The sequence below is a fragment of the Neovison vison genome, chromosome 9 (genome assembly GCF_020171115.1).
Source record: "Neovison vison isolate M4711 chromosome 9, ASM_NN_V1, whole genome shotgun sequence".
Taxonomy (NCBI): domain Eukaryota; kingdom Metazoa; phylum Chordata; class Mammalia; order Carnivora; family Mustelidae; genus Neogale; species Neogale vison.
Genome location: NC_058099.1, coordinates 52,899,918 through 52,921,113, shown reverse-complemented (window position 1 = coordinate 52,921,113; position 21,196 = coordinate 52,899,918). Strand labels below are relative to the sequence as shown.

At 41.0% G+C, this 21,196-nt stretch overlaps 1 pseudogene; it reads left to right on the top strand.

Moving 5' to 3' along the window:
- Positions 1-11,679: 11,679 nt before the first annotated feature.
- Positions 11,680-19,240, top strand: LOC122916739 (annotated as a pseudogene).
- The last annotated feature ends 1,956 nt before the right edge of the window (positions 19,241-21,196 follow it).

Sequence of the window (21,196 nt, the reverse complement as noted above, 5' to 3'; positions counted from 1 at the left end):
CCTGTTCCCAATCTTAGAAGGAAAGTGTTCAGCCTTTCACCATGAAATAAGATCTTAGCTGTAGGCTCTTTGTGGATGCTCTTTATCAGTTTGAGGTAATTCCCCTCCCTTAATGACTAACTTGCTGAGACTTTTCACCCTCAATAGATTTTCAATGTTATCAGATACTTTTCCTGTATCAGCTGATACGATCATATGATTTTCTTCTCTTTAGCTTGTTGATATGGTAGATTACATTGATTGATTTTGAATACAGAACCAGCTTTGCATCCCTGGAATAGATCCCATTTGGCTAGGGTGCGTAATTCTTTTTCTCCGTTGTTGGCCCACACACTTTTGAATTCCAAATGCCAAGATGTCATCCTTAGTGCTTCCCTCGCCCTTTCATACATACATTACCGTTACCCATTACCCCATTACCCATTACCATTAGCCATGTCCCATTACCATGACTTTTACCTCCATTTCAACTACTTCCCTGCCGGCTGAAGTCCCTCCTCTCTCTTGCTTGTTCTATTTCAACAGCCTCCTAACTGGTCCCCCTGCTTTAACTTTTACTTCCTTCCACCATTTTCTGCAAAGCAGTCAAGGATATGCTCATAACATAAACCTAATTTTGATGCCTCTTTTCTTAAAATCCTTTAAGGGCTTCACACCAGGTTTTGTTTGTTTGTTTGTTTTAAGATTTATTTACTTATTTGAGAGAGAGAGAGAGAGAGAGAACAGGACAGGGGAGGGGCAGAGGGAGAGAAAGGGAGAGTCCCAAGCAGAGCTGGATGCAGGGCTCCATCTCATGACTCTAAGATCACGACCTGAGCTGAAATCAAGTCAGTTACTTAACTCACTGAGCCACCCAAGTGCCATGCTTCATACCACTTCTTAGGTTAAAACCCCACATCTTGAATGTGGCCTCTCTACTCTGGTCTCTCTTTAATTCATAAAGCCTATTCCAATCCACTCTCTGTGCCTCAGAACACGAGTCTTCTCTATTCTCCCGGACTCGTCTGCCTTGGGGCCTTTGCATATGTTACACCACAAGCCCCTTCCCCCAGTCTTTGTCACTATGACTCTTACACTGACAAACCACTTTTCCAGGAAAACCCTCTTGGCCCATCTAGCTTCATCAGGTCCCTGTTATACGTCCTTCATGCCCTTTTTCATTTGGAGCATTTGATACAGTTTCTAGATATATATTTGTTTATATAATTTTATTACTGTTAGTCACTCCTGAGACTGTAAACATTGCATGAGGGCAAGGACTATAATTGTTTTGTTCAACGTACTTTTTGAAATAATACATGAAATCAACTGTCCTACTTAATTCATTGGTCAACACATGTTTACCAAACTTCACATGTACCTTATAGCACGGTAACTCATTTAAGAGAAAGAGGAGGAGAGAGAGAGACAGAGACAAGAGCAAATGCTTGTCAGGTACATACTGCGGACAATCAAAATAATCCTTGCTTGCAGTGTCTTATAATTTTATCAGGGTAAGGATGTTTTCTGCTAATTTAATTAACAAAAGAATTATTAAATAGTGATGTGGTCGAGTCATCTCTGGGTGATAGGATTCCAGATCATTCTTAATTTCTTTGTAGTTCTGTGTTCTTTTTCAAAAACTGTAAAGTGAGAGGTGCCTGACTGCCTCAGTGGGTAGAGCATAAAACGCTTGATCTTGGAGTCATGAGATCAAGCCACATGTTGGGTGTAGAAATTACTTAAAATTTTATGAAATTTTAAAATTAAAAGTAAAAAAAGAAATTATGTAAAAATAAAATCTTTAAGAGAAAAATTTTAAAATATGTACCTATTTTCCTATTTTAATATATTTAAAAAAAATCTTAGGGGCGCCTGGGTGGCTCAGTGGGTTAAAGCCTCTGCCCTGGGCTCGGGTCATTATCCCCGGGTCCTGGGATCAAGCCCCACATTGTGCTCTCTCCTCCGCCCGGAGCCTGCTTCCTCCTCTCTCTCTCTCTGCCTGCCTCTCTGCCTACTTGTGATCTCTGTCTGTCAAATAAATAAATAAATAAAGTCTTTTTAAAAAATCAGTGTTTAAAAAAACAACAAGAGTTTATTATTAAATTTTTTTTAAAAAAAGATCTTAGTTTATCAACATATTAACTAATAGAGCACTGCCTGGAAAATGCTCTAGCTTTATTCACCTTTCCTTAAAAATATGTAATCAAAACAAATCTCAAAAGATAAAACTTAAAATTATACTTTAAATATATCAGTTCTCAAAGAAATGATAGAATATTAAAATTTTTAATTATCTCTCTTATGATCAGTTGTGTCAAAAATACTATACTATGCTTGGGCGCCTGGGTGGCTCAGTGGGTTAAGCCGCTGCCTTCGGCTCAGGTCATGATCTCAGGGTCCTGGGATCGAGGCCCGCATCGGGCTCTCTGCTCAGCAGGGAGCCTGCTTCCTCCTCTCTCTCTGCCTGCCTCTCTGCCTGCTTGTGATCTCTCTCTGTCAAATAAATAAATAAAATCTTTAAAAAAAAAAAAACTATACTATGCTTAAATTCTATTTCACAAAAACATAACATTCCACGCCCATTCAGAAACAACTTTGTAGGAATATACCTAGAAACTGTTAGCTGTGACTCATTCTGAGGCTTATTTAGGACGGAACTGAATGATAGAGTTAGGAGTCAGGCAAGAGACTTAACTTGTACTTTATATTATCTGTGAAATATTTACATTATTTACTTATTTACATTATTTACTGAGCCATCCAGGCGCCCCAAATCGTCTTCAATTTTAATGTACTCCTACTGCTAAAGCATCTGCCTTGCATCTGACGTATCAGCTGGCCAATGAGGGTTTCAAGTTCTCGCAGAATGACATCACTTATAAGCTACTGTCATTGTAGAGCCTCAGTCTTAGGCAAAAAGGAGAAAGATGTTTGTCTTCACATATGGTATCACCATTCAGATCAGAATAGACACCCCTCCTCCAGGTCCTATCACAGCCACACTGCTCTCTCTACCTGACCTCCAAGAATGACAGACCCCACAGTGCCTGGCCTCTGGAGCCCTAGAGCTTACTCCTCCTCTCAACCCCCATGTCCCCATGCTCTGGGGAGTCCGTCTAGCACTTCTCGACTGAGCCCAGCACCCTCTTGCTCCTTCCGGCTTCCCTCACCCTCACCCCAGGGCAAGGTGCCCACCTGCCTGCAAACACCTGACATATTTTAGGCCCCAGGGAGTGGAATGCTCTTTCTTGCATGTGAGTCTCTCATTTGACCTTCGGGTACTCAACCTACAAACACATTTCCAAGAGCATGTTATGTACAAAAGTAGAGACTGCCTGTACTAGAAATAACAAAAAGTGACCAAGAGCAACCTAATGAGGAACATGTTGTGTTTTCTTGTCAAAAAGAACACTTCCTGAAGATATGAGAAAGAAATCGACCTGGCTTTAAAGGAAAAAAAAAAAAAAAACCTGAATTATTTATAATGCTTAGTGTCACTCGAATTTATATCACTAATTAAGGTTTGGGATAAACATGGTATGCCTAGAAGAATTTTTTTTAAATATTTATTTATTTATTTCAGAGAAAGAGAGCACAAGCATGGGGGAGGGGCAGAAGGAGAGGGAGAAGCTGGCTCCCCGCTGAGCAGGGAGACCGACCCCAGGACTCTGGGATCATGACCTGAGCCAAAGGCAGCCACTTAACCGACTGAGCCACCCAGGCGCCCCAAGAAGAATATTTTCAATTAGGTGTTTTGATCATCCCTCTGACACACACTCAAAAAATTCCAGCACAGTTGCAAACTCTTGGTCAGGGAACATAGAATGTTAGACACACATACATACGACTCACACAAGCTTACACACTCATTCCTTCGTTTTGCAGTTCTTAGATTTCCATACAGCTTTGTGAGTGGAATTCAGAATGGTTGGGGAAAAACATTGCTCTGAGAAATCTCTTGTAAAGAAGAAAAAAGCACAACCATAACCCCACAGAATGAGGCATTTGGCTGCAAACTCAAATTTAGTCTGCCTCTCTTAACAGAGTTGGGGGAGGGGGCAGGGGAGCAACAATAGCTGCCTCAGTGAGTGGGATGCACCACTCTTGGTATTGGGATTGTGAGTTCAAGCCCCACACTGGGTGTAGGGATTACTTAAAAATAAAATTAAAAAAAAAAAAAAAGAATTTGAGGCTTATTATCAATGACAAAGCGGTATGTTCTCTGTGCTGAATGAAACTGAATGCCCTGCAAAGCTTCCGAGGGAAGCAGTGACCCATCTTACATAGACAGTCCTGACCTCAAGGCTCTTGAACACTAATGAGACTCCAAGAGGTAAAAGGGGAGGCAGAAAACCCAGGGGACTGTCCCCTAAATGTGTGCTTAGTGCGCCTAGAAACTATCTAGATAATCGGAAATAGTTGGAGTTGAAACAATACAAACTATAATCAAAGGACGCCATTTTACAGGTAAGGACTGGGCGCCTGGGTGGCTCAGTCCGTCAACTCTTGATTTTGGCTCAGGTCATGTTCTCAGGGTCCTGAGATCGAGGCTATTCACTGGACATGGAGCCTGCTTAAGATTCTCTCTCTTGGGCACCTGGGTGGCTCAGTGGGTTAAGCCGCTGCCTTCGGCTCAGGTCATGATCTCAGGGTCCTGGGATCGAGTCCCGCATCGGGCTATCTGCTCAGCAGGGAGCCTGCTTCCTCCTCTCTCTCTGCCTGCCTCTCCATCTACTTGTGATTTCTCTCTGTTAAATGAATAAATGAAATCTTTAAAAAAAAAAAGATTCTCTCTCTTGAGGCTTCTGGGTGGCTCAGTCAGTTAAGATCTGCCTTCGGTTTGGGTCATGATCTCAGGATCGTGGGATCGAGTCCCACATCAGGCTCCCTACTCACCACAGGAGACTCCTTCTTCTTCTCCCTCTCCCACTCCCACTGCTTGTGTTTCCTCTTCTGCTGTGTCTCTCTGTCAAGTAAATAATAAAGTCTTTAATGATTAAAAAAATATTCTCTCTCCCTCTCCCTCTGCCTTTACCCCCTAAACCCCAAAAATAAAATATAACAAAGGTAAGTCCAAGTCACAATGGTTCCCTGGTGGAACAGTGAAATTCTTCCCAGTAGCTGGCTTAAAACAAAATAACCTACAATTGCTCAGTTATTTTTGACCAAGGGCAGACACCTGGATCTGGTGTCCATTAGAGAGTCATGGGTTCCTGTAATTCTGGGGGGACTTGGGGTAGGACATAGGGCTTGTCAACAATATGAATTCACAGAAGGAACATATGACTAGCAGTTTCATCATACCCTTTAGGGTCACACACTGTGTCAGAGGGGAACACTGTGCTGAACATTTGGGTCTCTTTTCCACAGAAGAAAACAAATATTGCTGGCCTCCTGGTGTTTCCTCTTACCCCATCCTGCACACGTTCTTTAAATTGCTTTGGAAGTACAAGATGTTCTTGAATATGCGAGTTGTGGCCATAGTCAGGAAGTCAGCAAGGGAAGCATCAACACTTCCCTCTCTAACACTAAATTCATATTTCTCCACTCAGTCTTCCAGGGGCTCTGTCATCTGACCTCACTTCCTGGTGTTCCTACCTCTCAGTTGAGTCTCCTCACACACTCAGATGCACCACTTCCAACCTGGGAACTCCTGCCCAATTGTCCCCTTCTCCTGGAAAGTCCTTCCCCCTCACTACTCCACACTCCCTTCAGCTGCCCTTACCAATAACATGGATACCCGTGTTCTAGAGAACACATCAGTCAGCCATCCAGTGTTTCTCCGAAACCATTTTAAAAACTGATGTTTGGGGGCACCCAGGTGGTTCAGTCGGTTAAACATCTACATTCGGCTCAGGTCATGATCCCAGGGTTCTGGGATTGGGTTCTCTGCTCGACGGGGAGCCTGCATCTTCCTCTTCTATTCCCCCTACAATGTTCTCCCTCTCTCTCTCTGTCAAATAAATAAATAAATAATAAAATAAAAAATAAAATGAAAACAAACAAACAAATAAATAAATAAATAAAGCATTGAGTAGGAAGAATTTACCAGGCCCTCTTGGGTGGAGATGGGTTTCCCCTGAGGGACTAGCAGATAGCAAAGCAGTGACATATGAACAGTGGCTATGGGTCAGGTCTGTAGGTGGTACTATTGGTATGAACTCTGTTGCAGTAAGCATGAGACACTGACAGAAGGTCCAGGTCTTTGTGTGGCATTTTGGAGTTTGGATGACAGCCCACACTGCCTACTAGAACTTTATGGTGGTAGGGTGGTGTCCTGGTGGCTCAGTTGGCTGGGCGCTCGCTTTCGGCTAGGGTCATGATTTCAGGGTCCTGGAATCGAGTCCCACATCCGGCTCCCTGCTCTGTGGGGAGCCTGCTTCTCTCTCTGCCTCACTTTCTCATTGTTTCTCATGAATAGATGAATAAAATCTTAAAAAAAAAAAAAGGTAGTAATGTGAGGAAACCATTTTTTTAAAAAGTTTAACAAAAAAACTTTGTGATGGTAGAATTTAAGGGGATCGTTCAAGCAAGACAGTGGGTGGGAATTCCAATAGTAGACTCAAATCTGAAGGGGAGGTCTTGGACCTCTATTACAAGTTTGGGAAATGAATGTTTTAACTTGAATAAATATTTAAAATCTGCTTGTCTTTCTTTCTTTCTTTCTTTTTTAATGATTCTCAATTCTGACAACATTTTTGTGTTCATAGACCAATTACCAGAGCAGAGCTTCTTCTAAATGCTGCAACTAAGGATACAGAGACTCCATTCATGCTGTTGTACCGATCAGTAATATGGCTTACCCTGACTTAAAAGGGAAGTGGAGCCCTGCCCCGCCCTTGTTAAAAAAATCTCACTTCTGATCCACTCTTCTCAGCCTGCTGTTCACTCCTAGACTATCTTGGTTTCGACCCCCCCAGCCTCCAACCCCGATCCTTGTTTGTAGCTTTCATCTTTGTCTTGAGCTCAATCCCGTCTTACTAGATGCATACTCAACTTCTCCAGACAGAATTTTTTTTTTTAAGATTTTATTTATTTATTTGACAGGGAGAGACCCGGCGAGAGAGGGAACACAAGCAGTGGAGTGGGACAGGGAGAAGCAGGCTTCCCGCCAAACAGGGATTCCCATGTGGGGCTCGATCCCAAGACCCCGGGATCATCACCTAAGCCGAAGGCAGATGCTTAATGACTGAGCCACCCAGGCGCCCCTCCAGACAGAATTTCTACCTTGTTCTGTCATCCCAGGAGACTGGGCAGAAATCCATGGCCAGTCCAAAGTGTCAACCCCACAGGGTGATCCCAGCAGGCTGGCTCCAGTTCCTGAAGAAGGTCAGGGAAGAGGAAGAAAGAGATCCTGGGATGGTGCCCTGGCCTCTGTCTCCGATGATTAGATGGGCAGAGGTGACAGGAGAGGATGGTCCTCAGAGTAGAAACATAGGAAGACAGATATGGGAAAGAAGTTAATGAGTTCAGTGTTAGGGGTGTTAATTTTGAAGTGTTTCACATCTCCCTCTTGAAATCAGTATAAAAATCAGATACAAAAACCTGGTACACAGCAGCCCGGTGTTCCTCTAGGACCCCTTCCCCACATCCCTTCTTCCCAATGGACTATTCCTCCCATTACTTCCAGTTTACATCTCACTTGCCAAACCTGTGTGAGCTGCTGGAGCTGCCTTTGTCTTTGAACCCCACCACTAGCCAGAGCATGTAATGTGTAGACTGTGTTACATTAAGTGGGATGGATATCAGTGAAAATTCATTGAACTGGTTACCATGAAGAGACCAGAAGTACAAGGATTAGATTTGAACAAGGACCAAAAAGGGGAAACTTTTTCTATAAAAGAAAGAAAGTAAAGGTACATTGTAACTGTTCCCCCAAAAAGCTGACATTGTTTTACACCCTTCAACAAATGAAGTACAGGTTTATGATTCACTTTTATTAGGGAAAGTCCTAAATTGGCTAGTCACACATTTGGGAAACCGAGTCAGAGTCACAAACTCCTTGTGACATGCTTTAAATTTATAAGCACAATGCTTGCTTAATTATTAACCTCAACAGGCAGGTAATCTTGCATTTAGGGAGTTCCCCATTAATAGTTCCTGAGTGAATGAAGAAAAAAAACTTGTGGCTTGTCCAAGGGGTATGGACACTAAAGGCAGAGAATCAAAGGAAAAACATATTCTGGTTAAAAAGATTTACTTTAGCCACCACAGGCTTACTTTCCTCAGGAACTCCCCTAACAGCTGAGCATAAACCAGTGTTTTATTAACTTACTCAAAGTGTTGAGGTGTAATTTAAATTGTAACAAGATAAAACTCAGCAAATGTTAGTTGATCATTTCTTACTTACATAAACACAGAGCAAGAAGCAATAGAACCATCTCTTCTGGGAAATTTTGTATCCCTTTGCACTTAGACAAATTTGGGGGTAGGATATGTAATTATTTACAGAGTAATTTTTAAACAAACTTTTCCATATTTTTGTTTTGATTATTTTGTTCTTTGGATAATCTTTATTTGGTTCAAATTCTCTCTGTCATTTGTCCCATAAAGCCACATAGGGCAAGAACTTAATTTACAAGATCATGGACCTATAGTCAACAGAGAAGTCAACCCACCTGTTCTCAGATGCCCTGGCTGCTACTGTGGAAACAAGTAAACCCAGATGCAAACACTATGGTGCTCTGTTCAGTGATAAGAGTCTTCTTTCACAACTCCTCCCCTGGGCATGGAGCTGTCTTCATGCCTATAAATCATGGTCAAGTGGTTAAACATTGCTCTTCTCTCATTAGGTTTTTAAAATTAAAATGACTTTATTTCTTATTACAAAAGCAATGTCTTGCATGATAGAAAAATCTGGAAACGCAGATAAGTAAAGCGAAGAAAAGAAAAATACCCTTGAGGTAATTGGACTTCTTGCTAATAGGTCAACCGGTGAGACGGGGATGGAGATACACTGCTGACTGGCATAGACAAGAAATGTCTGCCAAAAAACACTGGGGATAAAGGTCCAGCAGTGAGTGTGCCTGAAATGTCCTGGGAATCCAGTCCTGGCTCACATGTCAGAGCAGCTGTCAGTCCCAAGACCAGTTTTGCCACATACTAGTGGTTAGGAGACATCCAAATGAGTGTCTGCGTCTTCGAGAACTTTGTAATTTGTGGCATACAGTAGACACCCAATAAATGATCAATGAATATTAGCCAAATTGTTTTAGGAGACAGTGAACCATTTCTCGTAATGTTGTCATTGGTCCACATATATTTTAATGATAATTTCTCTTCAAGGTAACTCCCTTCAGATTTTGTCTCTTATTTCATAGCCTCAAGATTATTCATTTTGGATAAAGCCAAAAGTTGCTCATAGCTGATTTTATAAAATCCTGGAAGGGCCCAAAAAGTTTTGGAGAAGCCACAGTATGAGCCCAGGTTACTACTCTGCTTCTCCCCCCCCCCCATTACTGGAAATATAATGGTACATTACGTTACTCACACTTGAAAACAGTGGGTTGATTACACAAGATGGTCTGTTCTGATTGGTTACTTGTGCTACCAGGATGAATTCTCAGTTGTCACAAAAGCTCTTCAACATGGGTTCTGCCTATGATTTTGACAACTCAGGGATTTGGAACAGTGTTCTGCAACAGACTTCATTATGTTTTTTTCCAGGTCATGGCAGAAAACCCTTTTTCTTTTTCCAACTTCCATCAAAATAAAAGGAGGGGCACCTAGGTAGCTAAGTCCATTAAGTGTCTGCCTTCAGCTCAGGTCAGGGCCGAGCCCCATGTCAAGCTCCCCACTCAGCACGGAGTCTGCTTCTTATTCTCCTTCTGCCCTTCCTCCCGCTCATGTGTTCTAAAAAAAAAAAAAAAAAAAGAATAACAGGAGAAAAAGATTACTGTGTATGCATACGGGGATGGGTCTTATGGAATGGAATGAAAACCCCAAAAGCCCTAGGTACTTATATACCATTTTAACAAAGGGCAATAAATTTTTGAAAAAGAGAGACAGAAAAAAATGATTCCTTCTAGGTACAGTAAATTGTGGCAGGGTAAATATACAGGGAAACTAATGAAAGTTAAGGGTCATTTTAATAAGATTTGTGTGTGCAACTCCATCTAGGTGCCCACTTTCCATCTGCGGAATATTTCCATTTGCGGAACTCTTCTGCAAAACTTCCCAGGAGAGGGGATTTATGGCAATCCTCATTTTTCAGAAGTTTCTGCTCTTAGACAAAGGAAGTTTTGAGGAGGCTTCTCTCTGCATCTGTTGATTCTCAGCTGTCTTCAGCTCAAAGTAAATATGCAAAGGTAGTGTCCTTGGGGGTGGGGTACTCTGATTCCTTTCACTCTCATAATTAGTCATCTATTTGAATACCCTGAACCTCAGAGAATGGCTTTCTACAATGTCAGAGACATTTTCCCCATCAAATTTTGCCTTTTAAAAAGAAGTTCCCTAGTTTCTTCTAATCATTTATGTTGGCTACAGATCTTTGCTTTTCATCTTAATTGTCTTATTCTAAAGTGTCTAGTGTCTTGCAGTTAATATCCCAGAGAATTGTGTATTCCTTCATTCAAATACCAATTACTCATAGAACTCAACTACTCATATCAATTATGCATGTCCATTCACCATAGGACCTAGAACAGCCCAAAGCAACCAGGAAGTGTCCCACTCTCACTGGGGCCACACCTTCTTGGCTTTTATAAACCATGTTGGAAGCTTATTTCTTGAGAAATATAACTTAAATGGGGAAACTTCATACTTTGTCAACAATTCTCAATAGACTTTCTCTACTCTCAAAATATCTGCAATCAGTTTCATTCGTACTACATAGTATTATGGGACGAAAATAGCCATGAAGGACTAAATAACAACTCTAGCCTGGGTTGACTTTGCATACAGCAAACCAGTTTGTAAGGAAATTGTAGTAGAAACAACAGGTCCTGATTACAGTGATCATCTGTCTATGGACATTGCTCAAAAGAAGAAATAATTTTAGGGCTACTCTTTGTTTGGCAGCATCAATATATGTGCTTGGAAGGTGGCAAGAAGGAAAACAAGTCTTATAAATCAAAAGGTTTCTAAAAATCTACTAAGTTAAAAAAGAAGTCAGGACAGTGGTCACTTCTGTAGAAGCAGGGGGCCCCATCATGAACTTCAGATGCATTATTAATTTTTATTTCTTAAGCTCCATGAGAAGAAAGAGAAGAGGAAGAAGAGGAGTTTGTTTTGGGGACAGAAAAATGGCCCAAACTGACTCTATCTCAGAGATTCTGATTCAATTGTTCTGAGTTGGAAGTAGATTTGGCTTTTTTTGGTAAGTATCCAAGGGCAGTCAGAGTTGAAAAGGCTCATTACAGAACAAAACAGTTGTTAATGTAATTAGGAGGGGAAAAAAATTTGGTCAGTGGGGCCACCATTTAAAAGTCATTTTGCGGGGTGCTCGGGTGGCTCAGTGGGTTAAACGCTCTGCCTTCGGCTCAGGTCATGATCTCAGGTTTCTGGGATTGAGCCCTGCATCGAGCTCTCTGCTTAGCAGAGAGCCTGCTTCCCACCCACCCACCCCCCGCCGCCCCCTACCCGCCCCGCCTGCCTTTCTGCCTACTTGTAATCTCTGTCTGTGAAATAAATAAATAAAATCTTTTAAAAAATTAAAAATTAAAAAAGAAAAAGTCATTTCACTTGCCATTTGCAAAGATGTGGATGGAATTAGAATGTACTACGCTAAGTGATATAAGTCAGATAGAGAAAGATAAATACATTATGACTGCACTCCTGAGCGGAATGTAAGAAACAAAACAGATGAATGTATGGGAGCGAGGGGAAATGAGAGAGCTGGAAGGAAGACACTTGTTAAGATGAGCACTGGGGGGGCGCCTGGGTGGCTCAGTGGATTAAGCCTCTGCCTTCAGCTCAGGTCATGATCCCAGGGTCCTGGGATCGAGTCCCGCATCGGGCTCTCCACTCAGTGGGGAGCCTGCTTCCTCCTCTCTCTCTCTCTGCCTGTCTCTCCATCTACTTGTGATCTCTCTCTGTCAAATAAATAAATAAAATCTTTAAAAAAAAAAAAGATGAGCACTGGGTGTTTTATGTTAGTGATGAACAAATTCTACTCCCGAAACCGATATTGCACTGTATGTTAGTTAACTAGACTTAAGTAAAAATATGAAAACAAAATAAATAAAAGTCATTTTAACCATCTGTCATTTTTGCAAAACCAAAATCAATCAATGTCATATTTGTTTTATAAAGTGTTTTAAATAGGCACCTGGGTGGCTCAGTGGGTTAGGCCTCTGCCTTCGGCTGGGGTTATGATCTCAAGGTCCTGGGAGCATCGGGCTCTCTGCTCAGCAGGGAAACTGCTTCCCCCTCTCTCTCTCTGCCTGCCTCTCTGCCTACTTGTGATCTCTCTCTCTGTCAAATAAATAAATAAAATTTTAAAAAATAAATAAATAAAGTGTTTTAAATAAAGGGGTCCTAGCAGACTGCATCAGGGGGAAAAACAGATCTAAATTGGATGCTTTATAGATTCACCAATGTGATCTAATACAACCAAAGCAAACAGTGTATGGACTCCCTTGGACAAAAAAGAGTTCAACTGGTGAGACATTAATCAGTGGGAAGAACTACTGTTTTAGCAGTTCTTATGCTTGGGAGGTTTTTAATTGGCAAAAAAAAAAAAGAAGGAAGGAAGGAAGGAAAGATGAAAGGAAGGAGGAACAATTATTTCTAGGGACAGAAGACATTTTACAAAGTTTTAAAAAAAATGTACTTACCAGGGTACCTGGGTGGCTCTGTCCTTGGGCATCTGCCTTCAGCTGAGGTCAAGATCTCAGGTCTGAGTTGGAGCCCCCAATCGGGCTCTCTGCTTAGCAGGGGAGTCCGCTTCCTCCTGTGCCCCTCACTCCCCTCCTGCTTTCTCACTCTCTCTGTCTTTCGCTCTCAAATAAATATCTTTTAAAAAAATAAAATTTAAAATTAAAAAAAAAGATTTACCCATGTTGATCCGTGTAGCTATAGGCCATTCATTTCATCACTGTTCAGTATCCTTTTATATGAATGTATTAAGATTTATCCATTCTCCCGTTAACGAGTATACAGATTGTTTCCAGGTTTTTGTGATTACAAGGAACCCTTTAATGAACTTTTAGGCACATGTCTCCTTGAGCAAGGAAAGGAGAGGTTTTTTGATGATACATAGTTAGAAATGGATTTTTTTTGCATTGAAGGATATGAACATTTTCAACTCCACTAAATATTGCCGAATTACCCTCCAAACTGGTTGCGCAACTTTACATGTGCCCTAGCACTGTGTGAGAGTACTTAACGTTCCAGTGCAAGTTATCAACCTTTAAAAATTTTAATTTTGCCTCTTTAAAAATGTTACTTATGAAACAATATCATTTTGGGGTTTTTGGTTTGGTGTTTCTTGTTTTGGGGTTTTTTTGGTGTTTTTTTTTAATTTGCACTTTTCTGTTTATAACTGAGGCTGGTCGTCTTTGCATACATTGATTTGCTTCTCTTGCTTCCTCTTTCAGGAATCACTTATTTATGTGCTTTGACCATTTTTATATAGGATTTTTTATATAGGACTTCTTTTCCTTTTTAAATTGACTTGTAGAAGTTCAAGAAGTATTCTGGATACTATCACCTTCTCAATTGTGTGTGAGTTGTAAATATCTTTGTCCTATTTGTGACATCATTTCATTCATATTTGAGGTCTTTTTTGTCCAGAAGTTTTCATTTTATTTTATTTTATTTGTTAAGATTTTATTTATTTATTTGATAGAGAGAGACACAGCAAGAGAGGGAACATAGGCGGAGGAGTGGGAGAGGGAGAAGCAGGCTTTCCACCAAGGGAGGAGCCTGGTATGGGGTTTGATCCCAGGACCCTGGGGTCATGACTTGAGCCGAAGGCAGACGCTTAACAACTGAGCCACCCAGGAGCCCAGAAGTTTTCATTTTAATATTCAAAATGTTTAAAACTGATGGCTACCAGAGGGAAGGGACAGGGGTGAAGTAGGTGATAGGGATTAAGGAGTGTACTTGTCGTGATGAGCGCTGGGTATTGTATGGAACTGTTGAATCACTGTATGTACAACTCAAATCAATATTACACTATGTGTTAACTGACTGAAATTTAATAAAAATATTTAAAATGTTCTTTCAAAAGTCTTTCCCTACATGTTTTATGCTAATTGTGTCTCATCTAAGAAATCCTTTCCTACCCTGATGGACATAAATCTATTCTTCTATATTAACTTCTAAATTTTCCTTTTTTTTTTTTAATTTTATTTATTCATTTGAAAGAGAGAAAAAGCACGAGTAGGGGGGACAGGGAGGGAGAAGCAGACTCCCAACTGAGCAGGGAATCAGATAGAGGGCTCAATCCTAGGACCTGGAGATCATGACCTGAGCCAAAGGCAGACACTTAACCATCTGAGCCACCCAGGCGCCCCTAACTTCTAAATTTCCTAAAGCTTTTCACTTCACAATTAAATCTTCAATCCTTCTATAATTTACCTGCTTATGGTATGAAGTGAGGATCTGATTTTTTTCCTGCATACGTAAAAATTATTCCAGCACCATTCATGGAAGAGCTGAATGATCTATAACAGTAACTCTGTCGCATCAGGTTTTCAGCTTCCTCCCCTCCATAGGTCATTACTTTTCTTAACTTCCTATGTATCGTTCCAGAATCTCTCTCTCTTTTTTAAAGATTTTATTTATTTATTTATCACAGAGAGAGAGCACAACCAGGGGAGTGGCAGGTAGAGGGAGAGGAAGAAGCAGGCTCCCCGCCCAAAAAGGAGCCTGATGTGGGACTCGATCCCAGGACCCTGGGATCATGACCTCAGCTGCTGAACCTACTGAGCCACTCCAGGTGTCCCTCTTTCCAGCATCTCTTTATGCATATACAAACTAATATAAATATAGATCTTATTTTTCACCTTTTTTCCCTCAAAACTGTGTCCTCCACCTTTTTTTATATACAATATCTTTTAAGGCTCTTTGCACATCAACACATAGATAACATCCTCATTAATTCACGTGTCATCTTATTTTATGTATGTATCTACATATGTATGTTTAGCCAACCTGCCACTGAGAGACCTCGGGTTGTTTTCTACCTTTTCCTTTAGCAAATAATCCTGCAATAATGAACCTTGTGTAAACATCTTTTTTGCCGTGGGTAAGAATATCTGTAGCATAAATTTCTAGAAGTAGAAATGCTGGGTCAAAGGCTATAGGTGACTGTATGTATTTTGGTAGATGTTATCAAACCTTGCCGTTGGCATTGTATTGGTTTACACCCCCACCAGCGTGTATCACAATGCCATTTCCACACAGTTTTTCCACAGAACACGTTATCAGACTCTTGGTGTTCTGGCAGTCTGACATGTTCACATTTCTTGCTCATTCTTCTGTTGGGTTACTAGTTTTTGTCCTCTTGATTTCTAGGAGCTCTTTATATACTAGAAAGACCAGTCCATTACCCATAATATAGGTTGCAAATATTATTCCCCAGCTGTCCATCCCTTTCCAATTTTTTCTTTCATTGTTACACATTTAGTACTTATAAAGGCTAAACTTCCTGGATTAGCTACATTAACACGAATGAGGCTATTTTTTTCGCATTAATAAGATGCCCAAATAATTATTTTCTGGTTTTTAATGACTTGATGATGGGTGGGGAATGGTAGACGAGTCTTGTTTCCTTTGACAAAGTAGAAATAATTTTTTGCTTTAATTATAAATGAAAATATGTTAGTTTTTTAATGCAGATAATATGGAAACATGGCTCTGCAGTTCTACCATGAATAATTTATTACCGATCACATTTTGTTGTTTTAGGCTTTCAAGCTTTTTTCTAAGTATACTCTGAAAGTATACATGCTCACATGCATTTTTTTTAATGAAATAATAGCATGGATTCTATTTTGTAACCTGGTTATCATGGCCCTCTTTCTACTAATAAATATAAACTATAGCTTTTCAGTGAATACAGCATCATTTATATCACCAATCTTCTGCTGATAATTACTTAGGTGATCTCCTGTTTCTACTACTATAAAAATATTTCCATGAATATCTTTTGCTTTTGTCTAGTTGTTTTCTTTTGTTTTTATTGAAGTATATTTGACATAAAATAGCCTATTAGTTTCAGGTGTAGATCATTATGACTTGGTATTTTTATCCACTGCAAAATGACCCCCACAATAAATCAACTCACCATCTATCAGCATACCAAGTTATTACAATAGTATTGACTATATTCCTTATGTGTACACTGCATCCCCATGACTTCTGTTGTTATAACTAGAAGTTTACACCTCTTAATCCCCTCCATCTATTTTGTCCACCTCTAACCCTCTTCCCTCTGGTAACCAATAGTTCATTTCCTGAATCTATGAATCTGTTTGGGGTTTTTGTTTGCTTATTCATTTGTTTTATTTCTTAGATCCCACATGGAAGTGAAATCATATGGTATTGGTCTTTCTCTGTCTGACCTGTTTCACTTAGCTTCATACCCTCTAGGCCCATCCTTGTTGTGGCAAATGGCAAGATTTTACTCTTTTTGATGGCTGTGTAATACTCCATTGTAATGTTTCACATGTCTTCTTTATCACTTCATCTATTGAGGGCACTTTGGTTGTTTCCATATCTTGGCTCTTATAAATAATCCTGCAATGAACATAAGAGTGTATGCATCTCTTCAAACTGGTGTTTGTTTGTTTGTTTGTTTGTTTCATATAAATACCCAGAAACAGAATTGCAGAATCTTATGGTATTTCTCTTTTTAACTTTTTGAGGAACCTCCATACTGTTTTCCATGGCAGCTATACCAAACTACATGCCCACCAAGAGTGCATGGGGGTTTCCTTTTCTCTACATCCCCACCAAAACTTGTTATTTTTTTGTCTTTTTGATAATAACCAATCTCGTTATTTTCCTAGAATACATTAATTATTAAATAGAAAACCACTAGGTCAAAAGGTATAGCTATTCTATTTTTTAAAGATTTTATTTATTTATTTGACAGAGATCACAAGTAGGCAGAGAGACTGGCAGAAAGAGAGGAGGAAGCAGGCTCCCTGCTGAGCAGAGAGCCTGATGCGGGGCTCGATCCCAGGACCCTGGGATCATGACCTGAACCGGAGGCAGAGGCTTAACCCACTGAGCCACCCAGGCACCTCAAGGTATAGCTATTTTAAAAGCAAATCACTGTTTATTAAATGTAACTTCAATTAAGCCTGAATATAGAGGCACCTGGGTAAACTCATTTACATCAGTTTACATGCATTCAGTCATGTAACCACAATTAAGATATAGAACGGTTCCATCAGCCCAACAAATTTGCTCAGACTTTCTTATTGGCAATCCCTCCCCAGCTCTAAGCCCTGGAAACAACTAAGATGATTTCTATTCTAACAGTTTTGCTTTTCCAGAATTCCAATCAAACAGATTCATACAGACTTTTGAAACTGGCTTCTTTTACTCTACAGATGGAGATATAAGTGTTGATGTTGCAGTCCAGAATCTTCGAGGCATGCTGGTAGGCAGGAGACTTGGGGCAGGTTTCCGTGTTTCAGTCTTGAAGCAGAATTACTTCAAGAAACTCAGCCTTTGCTCTTAAGAATTTCAGCTGATCAGGGATGTCTGGGTGGCTCAGTTCGTTAGGCACCTGCCTTTGGCTCAGGTCATGATCCCAGGGTCCTAGGATCGAGTCCCACATTGGGCTCCTTGCTCAGCGGGAAGCCTGCTTCTCCCTCTGCCTACTCTGCCTGCTGCTGCCCCTGCTTGTGCACTCTTTCTCTCTCTGACAAATAAATAAATAAAAATCTAAAAGCCAAAAGTCATTAATGTAAAAAAAATAAAAAGAGCTTCAACTGATGAGACAAGGCTACCACATTAAGGAAGGTATATGCATTACTCTAAATCTGTTGATTGTAAGTGTTAATCACATTTTAAAAATATATTCGCAACAATATTTAGACTCGTGCTTGACCAAACAACTGGGCATCAGAACCTTGCCAAGCTGACACATTAAATTAACCATCACATACATAAGTGTACATTTAATTAACTATCCCCTCTGTTTTCTAAATTGGCTGTACCACCAGCATGTATGAGTGTTTATGTGTGTGATTTTTTAAAAACCTTCATTTGTTCAATATTTATTACATACATACTATTTGCCATAAGCCCTGGAGATGTAAAGAAAGTGAATCAATGTTAACCTCAAACATCTGTAAACATCCAAATGAGTATTTTCTACTTCCAAGTATCAAGCATTGGAGGAAGTCCATATATTCTAACACAGTTTTAAAAAGTCGAGTTTGCTGTTCAATGTTACACAGCCCATAAGCCTAGTTTACTAGTCAATTGATAATAGCCTTCAAAATTTGGCTGGTGGGCGCCTGGGTGGCTCAGTGGGTTAAGCCTCTGCCTTTGGCTTAGGTCATGATCTCAGGGTCCTGGGATCGAGGCCCACATCTGGCTCTCTGCTCGGTGGGGAGCCTGCTTCCTCTCTCTCTCTCTCTCTCTCTGCCTGCCTCTCTGCCTACTTGGTGATCAGTCTATCAAATAAATGAATAAAAAAAATCTTAAAAAAAAAACCAACAAAATTTGGCTGGCATTTACAAATTTAACCATATCTGTCTTGCTTCCAGACGTCTTGGCAGCTACTCCTGGTTGGTGCAGTCCTGCACCTAAAGAAAGATTGTGGCCACAAAGAAGATGAAAAAGGCACTGGAGTCAATCAACTCTAGGCTCCAACTTGTTATGGAAAGTGGAAATTACCTGCTAAGGTACAAACGATTCTGAAAATGATCAGACATAGCAGAACAAAACTGGTCCTCCTTGCCAACGACTGCCCAGTCTTGAGGAAATCTAGAATAGAAGATGGCGCCATGTTGGCCAAAACTGGCATCCATCACTACAGTTGCAATAATATTGAATTAAGCACAGCCTGTGGGAAATACCACAGAATACGTTTGCCAGCCACCATTGATCCAGGGGTTCTGGTATCATTAGAAGCATGCCGGAACAGATGGGTGAAAGGTAAATCATGCAAAATGTTACCTTAATAAAACTGACCAGAGCTTGTCTAAAAAGAAAAAGAAAAATGTAACCATCTTATACATGCCCTCAGCAGAGACCAATATCTTAATTAGAAGGATAAAACCAGAGAGATTCAAATTAAAACCACATTGAGATAGCACCTTACACCAGTTAGAATGGCCAAAATTAGCAAGACAGGAAACAATATGTGTTGGAGGGGATGTGGAGAAAGGGGAACCCTCTTACACTATTGGTGGGAATGCAAGTTGGTGCAGCCTCTTTGGAGAACAGTGTGGAGGTTCCTCAAGAAATTAAAAATAGAGCTTCCCTATGACCCTGCAATTGCACTACTGGGTATTTATCCCAAAGATACAGATGTAGTGAAAAAAAAGGGCCATCTGTACCCCAATGTTTATAGCAGCAATGGCCACGGTCGCCAAACTATGGAAAGAACCAAGATGCCCTTCAACGGACGAATGGATAAGGAAGATGTGGTCCATATACACTATGGAGTATTATGCCTCCATCAGAAAGGATGAATACCCAACTTTTGTAGCAACATGGACAGGACTGGAAGAGATTATGCTGAGTGAAATAAGTCAAGCAGAGAGAGTCAATTATCATATGGTTTCACTTACTTGTGGAGCATAACTAATAGCATGGAGGACAAGGGGAGTTAGAGAGGAGAAGGGAGTTGGGGGAAGGGGAGGTGAACCATGAGAGACTATGGACTCTGAAAAACAATCTGAGGGTTTTGAAGGGGCGGGGGGTTGGGAGGTTGGGGTACCAGGTGGTGGGTATTAGAGAGGGCACGGATTGCATGGAGCACTGGGTGTGGTGCAAAAACAATGAATACTGTTATGCTGAAAATTTTTTAAAAAAGAAGAAGGATAAAACCACTCCAGCGAGCTCTGCCTACCTCAGCTGATGGACAGGCCCAGCAGCATCTGCATCAAAAATCAAATAACACTTTCCAATAAAAATCTTAATGACAACCTCATACAGAAGGACTAGAACCACAAGGATCATGGGCAGTGGCTTTGAGAGAAATGAGCAGAATGAGCCCAATGTTTATGACTTTCACTTTTAGCATCATTTCACCCTTTAGCAACATGGGAAATCGATGACTCAGAAATCAGGAAGCTCATAGATGAGCAGGGCTTAGCACCCAATGGATAGAAGTACCAAGGAAATAACAGAGCTGGAGCTTTCCACAGCAAACTCGCCAGGTTTTCAGGACTGCTCCCAGCGGGCCCTCCCCAGGGTCTGGCCCCACAGTGCCTCAGTGCTTGTCCAAGAACTCTCTCCCTCTCTCCTGGGATTCTACCTATTTCTCTTCTCTCGCCTTCATTCTAAGGCCACCTGCTGGAGAACGCTCTCCTGGCCTATCTGGCCCCTGGGTGCTGCTCCTCACCCACCCCATTGCTAGGGGTGGGCACTGGGGGGTCTTTCCCTATTATCCATTTTCATGTTCTATCATTTCCTCTTGTTATCATCCTCTTCTCTGTTCCCACAATTCCTTTAAGCTTTCTTCCTCTTGCTTTCCCTTTGCTGCCCTTCTCCCCAGCTTAAGCCTTAAGTGCCTTCACAAAGACAGACATGCTCCTTTTTCCAAGGGAAGGGCTCTGGGTTATGGTGGATGGCCAGCTACCAAAGTCCATGCCCTATAACATAGGCCCTAATATAAAATACTGGTGAATAGGTATCCACAATGGAAAGACTTCCCTTTGGGACACCTGTGTGGCTAGGTCAGTTAAGCGTCTGCCTTTGGCTCGGGGTGGCTCGGGGAGTCCTAGGATCAAGTCCCGAGTCAGGCTCCCTGCTCCCTCTCCCTCTGCCTGTCCGTACACCGCCCCCCTCCCACTTGAGCTCACTCTCTCAAAAATAAACAAATAAAATCTTTAAAAAAAAATCACACACACTCACACACACACAAAAGATGTGCCTTCTTCAAAGACATAAGCCATCCTACATTGTGGCTACACATAAAGACACATTTACTTCAATATTCTTGTTGGGTAGTCCTTCACATGCCCAGTTCCCCTTCTCTTCTTTTCTTTTTTTTTTAAAGATTTTATTTATTTGACACAGAGAGAGAGATCACAACTAGGCAGAGCAGTAGGCAGAGAGAGAGGGGGAAGCAGGCCCC